This window comes from Podarcis raffonei, chromosome 11 (genome assembly GCF_027172205.1).
Source record: "Podarcis raffonei isolate rPodRaf1 chromosome 11, rPodRaf1.pri, whole genome shotgun sequence".
In the NCBI taxonomy this organism is placed as follows: domain Eukaryota; kingdom Metazoa; phylum Chordata; class Lepidosauria; order Squamata; family Lacertidae; genus Podarcis; species Podarcis raffonei.
Window position 1 is genome coordinate 35617308 of NC_070612.1, and position 13706 is coordinate 35631013.

Genomic DNA, 13706 nt, shown 5'->3' on the forward strand with positions numbered 1-13706 from the left:
TGTGATGAGCTGTATTGTATTTCTGTTACAGTGGTACCTCGAGTTAAGTACTTAATTCGTTCTGGAGGTCCATTCTTAACCTGAAACTGTTCTTAACCTGAAGCACCACTTTAGCTAATGGGGCCTCCTGCTGCTGCCGCGCCGCCGGAGCACGATTTCTGTTCTCATCCTGAAGCAAAGTTCTTAACCCGAGGTACTATTTCTGGGTTAGCGGAGTTTGTAACCTGAAGCGTATGTAACCCGAGGTACCACTGTACTTTAAAATTTGCATCTCTATATATACATTGCTATTTGCAAATTTTGTGCAAAATGATGTCCTCTTTCCTCTTTTTCAATAGGTCACTTCCTCCTAAGCCCTCCTCTTAAGCCCATTTTAAAAGGGTGCATTGTAAACCCTATTTGGGCATTAGGCCTGAAAAGAGAATATAAACCCTAGTAGATGTCAGGGACCAGGAATCAGATTTGCCTTTTTTGATTGATAGTGCCAAGGATGTTAGCTGCAAGTGGAATCCTTGATCTGCACCTTGTATAGAATAGAAATAAATTTGTGATTCACCACAATAATGAGTTTCAAAACTTAACTGCAGAACATTCTTAAAAACAGTTGCAAATAAATGTTATAAAAATACAAAGTAGCAGATTGCTCTAAAAAGCAAGCAATGTGATCTCATTTTCTTCTTAGTCCTTAATACAGTTCAATAAATGTTTTTTCCCCCCTCTGGCCCCAGAGAGAGAGGGAGATCCTAAGCAACTTGTTTGTATCATCATCCCAGAGCTTCCTCACTGGCTCCCTCACTGACAAAGAGGTCTCACGTTTCACCTTACTACTGTGAGAGACCTGCAGCTCAGGTTTCCAGCAATGATTCCTCAATTAGCCTAAAGACTGAAATGGAAACATCCAACATTTTCTACCGCATTTACCTAGAGTGAAACCTCTCATGCCTAATGCAAACTTCTCTACTTTGTAAATACAAACCTTTACATAACTTTTTTCCCACAAAACCTTCAATGCATATAAACATTTCATTTTAGGCATATTAATCTTTTATCTTTAACAAAGGAGCACTGCCAACAGATAAACCCACAGAGTCACTGCCCCCTCCACCCGAGCATGATGATGTGGCACTACCATCCTAGAGCAACTTAAAAGCTCCATGGTTTCCAGAAAAATGCATGAGCCTTGCCTTGCATCCAGCCTGAACCTTGCCTAACCTTGTCTTACACCCCAGTATGACTGTAGCACATGCTGAGGGCATTCATGGTGTCCCACCTCATAAGAAGAGTCTGCTGCATCGGGCCAATGGCCTATTTAGTCGAGCATCCTGCCCTTAAAAGTGGCCAACTGGTGCCTGTAGGCAGCAAGCAAGTAGGACCTGAGCACAAGAGCGCTCTTCCCTCCTGCAGTTTCCAGCAACTGGTATTCAGAAGCATACTGCTTCGGGTGGTGATGGAACATAGCCAGCATGGATGGTAGCCATTGATAGTCTTGCCCTCCATGTATTTGTCTGAATCTTTTTTAAAATCTGTCCAAATTGGCAGATCCTCTTTGGGGATCAACTGTGTGCTGTGTGAAAAAGTTCTCTCCATAAAGGATAAAGGAATGAGGAGAGAACAGGAAAAAATTAGAATGGTCAGTTCAAGGGAATGAGGGACCACACAGAGCTGGTCTCAAAGCCGAGTCATTGGAATGGGCTGTGCTCTCCCATCTCTCCCTGTAGTGCAGCCAAATGGAATGGTGACAACTGAGGGAAAGGAAGAGATAGGGGAGCTAGTCTTTCAGCCACACAAATGGGGTGAACTACAAAACAGTCAACATTTTCAGTAGTGGCCTCACACTTACACATTTCCTGTCATCTGATACTTCCATATTTGAGTGCTTGATTCATCTGGGTGAGTTGTAATTTTTAAGCATGCTGGGATTCCCTCCCTGCTCAAAAAATAAGAATCTACAAATCTGCTGGCATTTAACTGGAGTTGCCCTGTAACTTTTGAAGGCTATATTGTGTTGCATCCAACTAAAGTTCGCTCCAAATATGCCCACTGAAATTAATCAACCTGCTACTCATGTATATTAATTTCAATGGGTCTACTCTGCATAGGATTCACATTTTCTATTACCCATTGTTTTGTTTTCACTATTGTTTCTTTTTGTTTTAAGTAGTACAAGATTTGGTCTTCACTTGAAACTTAGGTTATAAAATACACTTCTTAATAAATCACAAAGTGTTTTGCAAATTATCAGACCGCTATCTGTTGTTGAATACATTTATACTGGAAAGGCTACTTGGTATGGTATCTTCTCAACATTTCTATTCTAGTTCTGCAGAGCATTATTAAGCTCTTTAGGTTTTTCTCAAAGTGCAGGTGCTTTAAGCTTTCATTTTAGCACAGCAGAGATGCTGTTTCTTAAAGCTTGTTCACTCAAATGGGCTAAATACACAAGAGATGACTGATGGTGAGTCAGAACAAAATAACATTCTGAAGGACCAAAAGACCAAAATAAGCATGCTTTCAAATCCTCGACATCTGGTACTTAAGATAAAATGGAAATATTTAAAACATGTTTGAAAGATGCTTGTTTCAGAAGTTTGATTCAAATAATTATATATTAGGAGCTACCAATATCGTTCACATAATAAAAAAACAGCAATAAAGAACAGAACTCTCAATGGAGCATCCAATTTGATAAAAATAAGATACCACGAGATCATATTCAATTATGATGACTCATGTCAAAATAGTTTTCATGTGCGGAAGATTTTCTGTCTCTTCATAATACATAGTACATAATACATATTACTTAGCTGATGTTTAAAAAAAAAGGATAATAGTAGAACCAAAAAGGACTGATTGGCAAAACATTTTAAATCTGATCTTTGTTTTTGCTAAAAGCAATGAATACTGAAAGTGGCTTTGTCCAACAGGGAATAAAGAGTCAAAAAACTTAGGAAAAGAAGAGATATTTTCAAAGTTTGTAGAATGTGGAGAAAGGAGAATCTAGGATCAAGCTTCTATGCTTCAAAACTTATGTTTTCCTTTTATATGTGGCTCATGACTGCCAGGTCCTGTAATAGTGCTATCTGAGTAGGAATGGGGACAGAGTTTGTATCTAGGTCTGCCACAGGGCCTAGTCTTTGTCTCCAGAACCTGTTGTGTGGCCCGTTGCTCCTTGTGTGTAGAAGTTTAAGATTGTCTGCTCTCTGTAAGCAAGTACAGGCCTGCCACCCAAGGCCTGTGAGAGGAAAGTGTCACTGTCAAGGACAGGACGTAGAGCATTGATATTATTTGAGCCATTTTAATTAGGAGCTGTATTTGAGAACAAGTGGTGGTATCATGGCTTCTCCTAGCTATGGCCTGTAGTACATTGTTCTTTGTACCAACCTGGCTGTGTTCATCTGTATTTCATTTTTGTTTTTCACTTCATTGGGTGGGTCCATTGTCTGATGATAGCCTGATGTAACAGTTTTAGGTGTGAGTCTCTGTCCTATCACAGGACTTGAGTGTAGAACAGACACTTCCACCATCCCTGTGGGCCATTTTGATAGGCCAGCAAGGCTACCCACTTGTCAAATCCCCTGAATCCATCTTGGTAGCAGATTGGCAGATTGGCAACACTGTTCAACAATATGTTGTCAACAGGTTGCTCTAAAAACAATCACTGTTACCTAGTAGCATGCCACACTATACAATATTGCCCCTTGGAATCATGTATCCGTGCCTATTTATTGTTGTTTCCTCTGCTTTAAACACAAGGATTTTTTAAAGCTGGAACTCACTGGAGCTCAGTTCCGGCACGTCTCAGATGGGTGCCATTGCCATTATAAGAGAACAAGGGAGGCGTTCCTGGTGAGTTCCGGTACCTCTTTTTCTTTAAAAAAACCAGCACTGTTTGAATGCTATAAATAGCCTCCTTACTTGGCACAAAGGGTTATACCAGAAGTATCAAGATACTTGAGTCTTGGGCTCAAGTACTCTGTTCCTCATTTCCTTTACAGCAAGGAGAGGACAATGACTAAACAGAGAAGTTGCACGTTCAGGGAAATGCACATCCTGGTTTAGATAATCACTTTCTCCTTCTTGGAAGGGTAATTAAATAGGGAGTGCATTAACCTGCAGGTGTAGGGCAGTATATAAATTTAATAAATGATAATGATAAAAATAAAACAACAACAACCCCCAGGCCATTTCCAGGTGCATTCCAGGTGCAATCCCAGGAGCCAAAATATGAGGGGAGAGGCCCCACATTCTCTAGGATTCAAGTTCTTTCTGTGAAATGTTGCCACAGTGTCTTGAATAAAAGAGCCATGACCTGGCAGGCTACTTGGATGAAGGCAATATAAATGTTAAACAGCCATAATCGTGAAAGGATAAGCAAAACCACAGATGATACAAAGATAGGAAAAGATAAGAGGTAAATAGAACTGTCAGAATATAGCTGGAATAAAAACTATGTGCGCATACATGCAACCAGGCAAGTATATAAAATAAGAACTCAGCCACCATTTCTAGATTTTGCCCCCCTTTAAATATTTTTTTTAATTAAAAAAAAACATGGTGGGATTATAACTCAAGAGGACATACTGCTTTAGGGGTACTGTAGGAAAAAGATTCCTTTATTAAACTCTTCATGTTGGCCTAATAAAATGTACTACTGATATGGAAAGATAAAAGGATAGAAGAGATTAGTACAGACTCCTAAGAATATAGATTTGCACCTGTAATAGGCCTAACTAACATTAAATAACAGAACACATTACTCAGGCCATAAAGAAGAGATAATCTCTTAAATTATTAGCTTGGTATTTTGTTAGTAATGCTTTTCCCTTTCTCGCCTTCCATTCCTTTCCATAATTTTTTTCTTTCTTCCCCTTTTTTGCAGCACAAAATAGGTTGAAGAGACTATAAAAAAGTAGGGCAGAAATTAAGGTTATTCTTAATTACAAATGAAGTTTAGGAAAGCAAGCAAAGGGCATCATGTGTAAAGCATCAGATGCTGACCAGAGATGCTGCTTTTCAGAACATTTACATGGCAAGATCTGCTTAAGTCAGGGTTTCAAACTTCAATAGTCCACAAATCACAGACTTTTCCTTTGTACCCTCACTGTATGTGATTAAGAAAGGCTCCTAGACTAAGGGACGTGGGTGGCGCTGTGGGTTAAACCACAGAGCCTAGGACTTGCCAATCAGAAGGTTGGCGGTTCAAATCCCCGCAACGGGGTGAGCTCCCATTGCTCAGTCCCTGCTCCTGCCAACCTAGCAGTTCGAAAGCACATCAAAGTGCAAGTAGATAAATAGGTACCGCTCCATCAAGAAGGTAAACGGCGTTTCCGTGCGCTGCGCTGGTTCGTCAGAAGTGGCTTAGTCATGCTGGCCACTTGACCCAGAAGCTGTACACCGGCTCCCTCGGCCAATAAAGCGAGATGAGCGCCGCAACCCCAGAGTCGGTCACGACTGGACCTAATGATCAGGGGTACCTTTACCTTTACTAGACTAATTATTGCATGTTCCAATTGTTTGGTTTGGTTTTTTTCTACAAAAGTAATTTGTTGCACCTGAATTTCAAAACACCATAGGATTCATTTCTATACTGTGAAAAAGACTTTTTTTAAAAAAGTTATTGTCTCTTCTTTAAATTAGTTTTAAAAACATTCAGTCTCTTTGTAGTTACTTCAACAGAGGTATTAAGCATGACTCATTATATATTGAAAAGTTAGGGTAAACAACTGGAGGAAAACAAAATGCTAATTAATAAAACATACAACCTAACTCTGCTGAAAGTAGTGGTCTGTCATTTTTTATGCTATGGAACTGCAGCACCTTCCAAATCAGGTTTCTCCATCCTGGTTCTCTACAGGTGCTTTTGGACTCCAACTCCCATCATCCTTGACCTTTGGCTGAACTGGCTGAGGCAAGGTGCAGATCAACAATGTCTAAAGGGCACCACATGGCTTCCTTAGAGAAGCCAACCTACCTTGTAGGAAATCATGTGGGGTAAACCATGCAAATTAGTGTGTATGATGATTTGCACCTGGCTTTCAAATAATAATTTGCATAATTTTGGCAGAGAAATGCTAACTTCCCAATAATAAAGGAATATGAAGGGAGAGAGAGATGGACAGAGGCCACAGGTCAGTTTTAAAACTTATTCTTTCAGTATATGAAATCCTAGGTACAGTTCTTGGAATCTTCATTTCAATCCAACCACTGATCTTTGCCTTCTTTTGTATACTTTCTTTCCTTACTGTCTTAAAATAAGGAAGAGTTAACTGCAAAATAGATGTCTTTGACTTGTGTGACATGGCACTTTCCCCTCTAAAATGGATCCCATTCCTCTGCAGGTTTCCCACTATCCTTTGCACCAATCATTCAGACAAGGAGAGAGGTTTGTTGACCAGGGCCTCCATTGCCTGAAAATAATTTTGGGAAGCTGAAGAGAAGTAGCATCCTGGGCAACTACCATCATCATCATCATTTTATTTGTAGGCTGCCTTTCCACAGTTAAAAACAATGCTCAAGGCGGCTTACAACATGACAGGATTTACATCATTACAAAAGTCATAAACAATTCTCTAGCATCATGTGCTAATGAAATCCCAAGGGAGAGTAGGGAGAGAGAGGAAGTTAGACATGGATTTGTGGAAATTTCCTGCAAATCTGTGGATGTGAGAGACTATGAGGGAGTCCAATAGAATTTAGCCTGCTTTGGGGCCAAAGTATTTTGAGATTGTAAGAATAACTTGGAGTTATTCCTTAAAAACCTGCAAACGACAGCCTGATCAGGACTGGGACCATGTCAGGGTGGATTTGACCCTTCACTCCCATGTCCTGGTCCTGAGGGAAATTGTTCTCCTCTATCCCCAAGCTGTCCTTTTGCATGGGAAAGAAGCACCCATTGGCATCAATGAAGCCTTATCCTTTTGGAGAACCGAACACAAATTTAAAATGATTGAAACATACATCCCCCCCAAAAAAAAAACCCAAACCGAACCATCAACACAAACAGTCAGAGGTATTTCCTGCAGGATCAGTGGTGGCAAAGGCAATCTTCTCTGTGAACCAGAACTGTATATGAATGATATTGCTCCTCAACTGTGTGGTATTGATTTTGTCACAAACCATGAAAATACAAAAGTAATATAAAAATAGCTTCAATCGTTTTCTGTTGCTGTTAATGTGGTGGCTATAAGAGCAATCTATATTTAGTTAGAGGCTTAGCTGAACATCTGGTAAGCTGGTGTTTCACACCTGTTTTAGGAATAAAATATTAAATAATTGCTTTTGAAATGTAGCCAGATTTATTTCATTGCCACAAAGTGGTATTTGTATAGAGATTGCATTCATTGTGTAATATATTAAAAGAAATAAAGCAATGCATGTGTTTGTGCCATCAATTCTATGATATTTTCTTTTGAATAAAGTTGATAACAAATGAGGACATTTTAGTAAATGCCAAAGGCTAAAATGAATTCCTGCATTTCAAAATTAATCAAAATTATTCAGCTTCCAGTTTATCTTGATTTTACAGAAAACTGGAAAAATGCTGACAAAATAGAGAACATTGTCTCATGCTGATCTGAAATGAAAATCAGTTCAGCGGAGGTCAAATGTATGTCTAGTTAAGACGGAACATATATCATTGCTCTAATTGAAAGACAGTACTGGCATTTCCCATTATATATCCATATTTTTAAAAAATATAGCTCAGCTGTAAGGATTCACCCTAGATTGAATCTAATAGGGTCTGGTCCTATACTACACCGGGGGAGGTTCAGCAGCTCTGCATCTAGGAAGGGAATGTTGTGCATTGTTGGAAACATTTCATAATGATAATTTAATACTGACAATATATAAAACCCCAAGTGATAATCCCTAATTTAGTGACAGATCTGATCAATTAAACCTTAGGAAATTAAACCATCTGGATGCTGTTATAGGCTTATTTAGGTTAGAGTCTCCCGTTATCTTTTGACATTAAAAAAAAAACTGCTCAAACTGTTGACACTTCTTGATATGCCTTTGGTGGACCTCATACTACCATTTTGGCAAGCTGGCCTGCTCTGTGTAACTAACTAGCACCACATGTAGGTGCCTGCTCTCAGCATGCAATGGCCAGTGTTGTGTTTTAAATACTTGATAATATGTGCTGAAGCTGAATTTTGCACATGGTATTATGTTCAGATAGCATGTTCAAGATGAATACTTTGAAAGCTACAGTTTTACAAAGTGAGGCAAGTCCCCGTTCTCACCCAGGGCAGAGTCGGTGACAGTGGATTTGCCACATATGAATGAATAAAAATATTGGTGTTTACCACAGATGGGTGATTTTTTTATTTGCCAAACTACCACCACCCTTACATTTCTTCTGAATGAATTAGCAACTTTCTTACAAGCTCAAACCAGGTGCTGGCCTTTATGCCATGAGCAGATTATTTCTCACTGCCTCCCCCCCACCTCACTTTTCATTATTTAATAGGGGAGGGGGGACTTCATTCATGGCTTTATTTATTTATTTATTTATTTATTTAAAAATTATTAGTCACCTTCTAAAGAACAGCCTCAAGGTGATGTGCACTGGAAATAATTATAAAACAAATAGAAATGCAAAAGCCGCAAGTATCAAACAAAACTGAAACCTTACAGGGCAGACTCTTGTGGTAAAGACCCATTTATTCAGCTGGGAAAGACTGTCAGAATGCAAAAGTCTTCACACCCACACACCCAACAAAAGTGCAGAAAGTGAGTGCCTGTTTTATCTCAACAGAAATGTTATTCCACAGAACAAAGGCAACTAAACTTAAAGCCCTGCTCCAAGTTAAGATCTTTGGAACTTTTAAGAGAGACTCTCCTCCAACTCCTGCTTTCTACTGGTTGTATAAGGGATAAGGCATTCCCTCAAGAAACGTGGTCCTAGCTGTAGGCTATGTTAGCACCAACACCTTGAACATGAACTGGTAGCTAATTGGCAGCCAGTGCCGGTCACTTAGCATTAGCGTAGTACGATCCCCTCTGGCCTCACCAATTAAAGCTCCACCAGCTACATCCTGAGCTAGTTGAATCCTTCAGGACAACTTCAAGGGCAGTCCCATGTACAATGTGTTACAGTAGCCCACTCAGGCTGTTACAAGAGCATAGATTACCTTCTTTCCCTGCATCTTCATAAACCCTGTGTTGAGGTATGACAGCGTAGTGCTCATTCTCTCCAGCTTGCTAGGGGAACAGAGCAACATCCATAGGCCTGATGGTTTGGAGTTCCCCAAGCTGATACTAAGGGACGTGGGTGGCGCTGTGGGTTAAACTACAGAACCTAGGACTTGCCAATCAGAAGGTCGGCGGTTCGAATCCTGTGAGCTCCTGTTGCTCGATCCCTGATCCTGCCAACCTAGCAGTTCAAAAGCATGTCAAAGTGCAAGTAGATAAATAGGTACCGCTCCAGCGGGAAGGTAAACGGCGTTTCCATGCGCTGCTCTGGTTCGCCAGAAGCGGCTTGGTCATGCTGGCCACATGACCCGGAAGCTGTACGCCAGCTCCCTCGGCCAATAAAGCGAGATGAGCACCGCAACCCCAGAGTCGGTCATGACTGGACCTAATGGTCGGGGTCCCTTTACCTTTAAGCTAATACTAATACCCTAATACTTTAAGGACCTGCAGGAGAATAGCGAGACAATAGACTGAAAAAGAAGCAAAGTTTTTGAAGTCTATCCTCTGATGTGCCAATGTTTTATCTCTCCCGCAACACACACACCCTTCAGGGAGCTATTGCAAAGCAGAACCTCTCCATGTGATGATGAGCCAGTGACGTAAGTCCTTGCAGAAAGCGAACATAAGAATCAGGCCTTCATTAACTTTATAGTAGACACAAGTGGAATTTTCTTTCCAGGATTACAAACCATCGCAAATATATCCAGTTAGCTGCTTTTCTCAGCTTTCACAAGAATAATCACTTCTTGTACGAACAATTCAACTTTCTCCAGTGTGCCGTAACCTTAAGGTAAAGCACGCTGGCAAAGTGAAACTTCTAGAACTTTAAAATCCTGGGACAGATGGTTGACATATGGAGCCATGTGTTTCAAATGTTTGATTTCCCCCTATAACAGAGCGCCTGTGGATACCGTACGCCAGCAATATCGGTGCACAAGTGGGCTATGGAGTGCTTTGATTGTTTGCAGCTGGAGTGGTATTTTGCCCAGTTCGCTGTTAGAATAACAAGCACAAAAGGGTCTATGGATTTTATGAGGAATGTGAAGAGGGTCTTGGACTAAAAACCCGAAGCAAAGGTAGCAATGTCTTTACAATCAAAGCCAGTGTCCATGGCTGAAAAGAAAAAGCTGTCAGTTTCCCTTTTGTAGAACAGTGGTTATCTGTTAGAGTTGCTTCTAGCCCGTCACAAACAGTAGGAGCAATTTATTACATAACCCAGCTGGGAAACATTTGTTCCCTGATATCAAAACAGCTCCACGAACAAATATCTGTGTCTATGTCAGCAGCATACTTATAGGCCTACAAATTACAATTAATGTATTAAATATTATGAAGCAAGGTAGAGCCAGCATATGCTACTAACCATGTCAATGTTATGCCTACAATGTTATGTAGGCATAACACAAGCACTATGATATCCCATTTGTTTTAATTCAGATTCCATTCTACATTTACACTAGGGATGAAGGGCTTATTTCAGAGCCTATAACTGCAGTCAGCAGCAGACTCGAGGTATGTATGAACTGATCATGGTGGCCACCGTGCAAAGAAGTCTGTGGGGGTGCTGTGACATAGTTTTGTTGGAAGTGCATCAGAAGGAATCATTCTGTTTGTAACTTAAGGTTTAATTCTATTCTTAGTAAATTAGCCAACCAAGAGACGACAATGGTGGAAAGTGTTGCTTAGCAACCAGGGTGTGTGGCACAATTCTCACTGAGGTAGCACATGCTCTCATTGGCTGTGTACGTCTGAGGGAGTTTTCCTCTGTACGTTTGGTTGAATGTTTCCCTACTAGGCACAAGGTTGGGAGTAAGAACTGAAAAAACCTCTCTGTTTATTTCTTCTCGTTATGAGGATTTTGCTCCCTGGACTTACTCTGCTTTATTTAAGTCACTTTGCTAACAAGTTTTAGATGCTTTTAATTGCTTTTAAAGGTAAAGGTAAAGGTCCCCTGACAGTTAAGTCCAGTCGCGAATGACTCTGGGGTTGCGGTGCTCATCTCACTTTACTGGCCGAGGGAGCTGACGTTTGTCCCCAGACAGTTTTTCCGGGTCATACCTTCCCATTGGAGCGGTACCTATTTATCTACTTGCACTTTGACGTGCTTTCGAACTGCTAGGTTGGCAGGAGCTTTTAGATGCCTCTAATTTTTCTTAAAGGGAGCCAGTGTGGTGTAGTGGTTAAGAGCTGTAGTCTCGTAATCTGGTGAACTGGATTCGTGTCTCCGCTTCTCCACATGCAGCTGCTGGGTCACCTTGGGCTAGTCATACTTCTTTGAAGTCTCTCAGCCCCACTCACCTCACAGAGTGTTTCTTGTGGGGGAGCAAGGGAAAGGAGAATGTTAACCGCTTTGAGACTCCTTAGGGTGGTGATAAAGTGGGATATCAAATCCAAACTCCTCCTCCTCTTAAATGTGTGTGTGTGTGTGTGTAGAGAGAGAGAGAGAATTTTTTAATTGTATTCGGATATCATTTTGTAAAAGGGTGAGACACACACTTAATTGATAGATATTGCCAGCACAATTGCCATGGCTATGGTGCTGAACAAATATGGGCTACAGCAGCAGAGGTTTATACTAGTGCCACAACAACCTTCATATCTAGATCTTTCACAGGTAGCATCATCAAGTAAAATTGTTATATAGCTTAGAAGTGCATTTAGATGTGGTATAGTTGTGGTGGAAAAGAATGAAGACAGGAGGTGGGGCATCTATTATATGTCTAATGATAGTTTGATCCTGGAATTCTGCTGCTGGAAGAGTAAATTCCTAACCTATAGACACTTCATTTTTCAATGTAACCAATTTAAATGCTTCTCACATGCTCTCTATGACAAGTACGTCAGTGGAAAGTAGGGGTGATGAGACAGAGCTCTTGGTGGTAAAGCACTTACAATGCTCCCCCCCCCAGAGGGTTGAGCTTTTCCAAGAGCCTGCTCTGGGCACCCACAAAAACTTGTGGGGCCTTGAAGCACCTGCCGCCACAACCTCCAGCTCCCACTTCCCTTTAGGGCCAGCAGAAAGTACCAATAGAAGAAGGCTGGAGCCTTTATCCCTGGCTTAAATGATGCAAATACTGTCTTCTTCTTCCAGGAATGATGTGATAATATGGGGATAGCTCCAGTCCAATCCCTGTTGTAGGACCAGGCTTTGTTGGTGCCTCTAAACAGCCTGCTGCCACTCATCTTCTTCTGTTCCTCAAGGTATGGAGCTCCTTGGAGCATGAAAAGGAGGAGACAGTGATGGTGGGTAGACTCCGCAGGTGAACAGGGCATTTTGGGTCCTGCTCACTTCAGCCCTCTTGTGTGCCAAGGCACCCGAGCCACAAAGTTCCCAGGAGAACTATAAAGTACACGGACACAAAGTATTTTGGTTTATGGGTTCAAATAGGCACTTAGATTAAGCTTCTCTTTACAATCAAGTGATATATATATATATATATATATATATATATATATATATATATATGTATGTATATTTCCTCACTTGATTGTAAAGAGAAGCTTAATCTAAGTGCTGTGCAAAAAAATAAAATGAACATGAACACTACCAATAATAGATAAAAGTTAAAAACAAGTATTTTTCAATTTAAAAAATTTAAAATCAACAATCAGTGAAAACCAGATTAAAGCACATGTCAGCTTTTACTTGAGTTGATTGGCTTGCCTGAACAAAAATGCTTTTCGCAGGTGCCAAACACTGTCAGGCTTCAGAGGATCCAACCCCCCACAGCAGGTTGCCAAGAATGGATCTTGCCAATGTTGTTTATTCAATAATCACAGAGAGAGGCTTAGAAATGCAGCTTCTTGGAGTAATGGTGTTGCTCCGAGTGAAACCCCACCCCCTCCGTCTCTCCCATTATACGTCATCCCTATGGTGGCTGATCTGTGCCTTCTGCCTCTGAGCTCTCTGCTCTCCTACTTCCAATGCCTGCCGGGTTCTGGGAGAGGGCGGTCCGAAATGCTTTCTAAAGACACTGAGTCTGTCAGCTGTCTCTCTCCTGGTGCTGCTGCTGCTGCTTCTGCTTCTGCTGCTGCTGCTGCTGCTGCTTCTGCTTCTGCTGCTGCTGCTGCTGCTGCTGCTGCTTCTTCTTCCTCCTCCTCCTCCTCCTCCTCCTCCTCCTCTCTCATTATTTCCCAGCTTTCCCCCTCATTGGCCTCTGAGTTGTGGCCTCCCTCAAACCCCTATTGTGATTCGGAACTGTCTCCTTCTTCTCTGGAAGGATCAGGCTGGGGAGGTGGTCTCCACCATTCCTCCTCTGTCCAGTCCCTGACAAATACAGTACAGCAAAGGTGCCTGCCTGATGTCAAGAGGCAGGGAGTTCCAAAGTGTAGATGCTACCATGCTTAAAGTTTAGTTTACTACAAGGGCAGAATTAACATTATGTGGCATATGTGCCAGTGGCAGTTTCACAGATTGAAGCAGTAGAGTGGGCATATATGGGGTAAAGGCAAACTTTTGAGAGAGAGCTTTTGAAGGACATTTGGGATCATTTTTCATGTTGAAAATG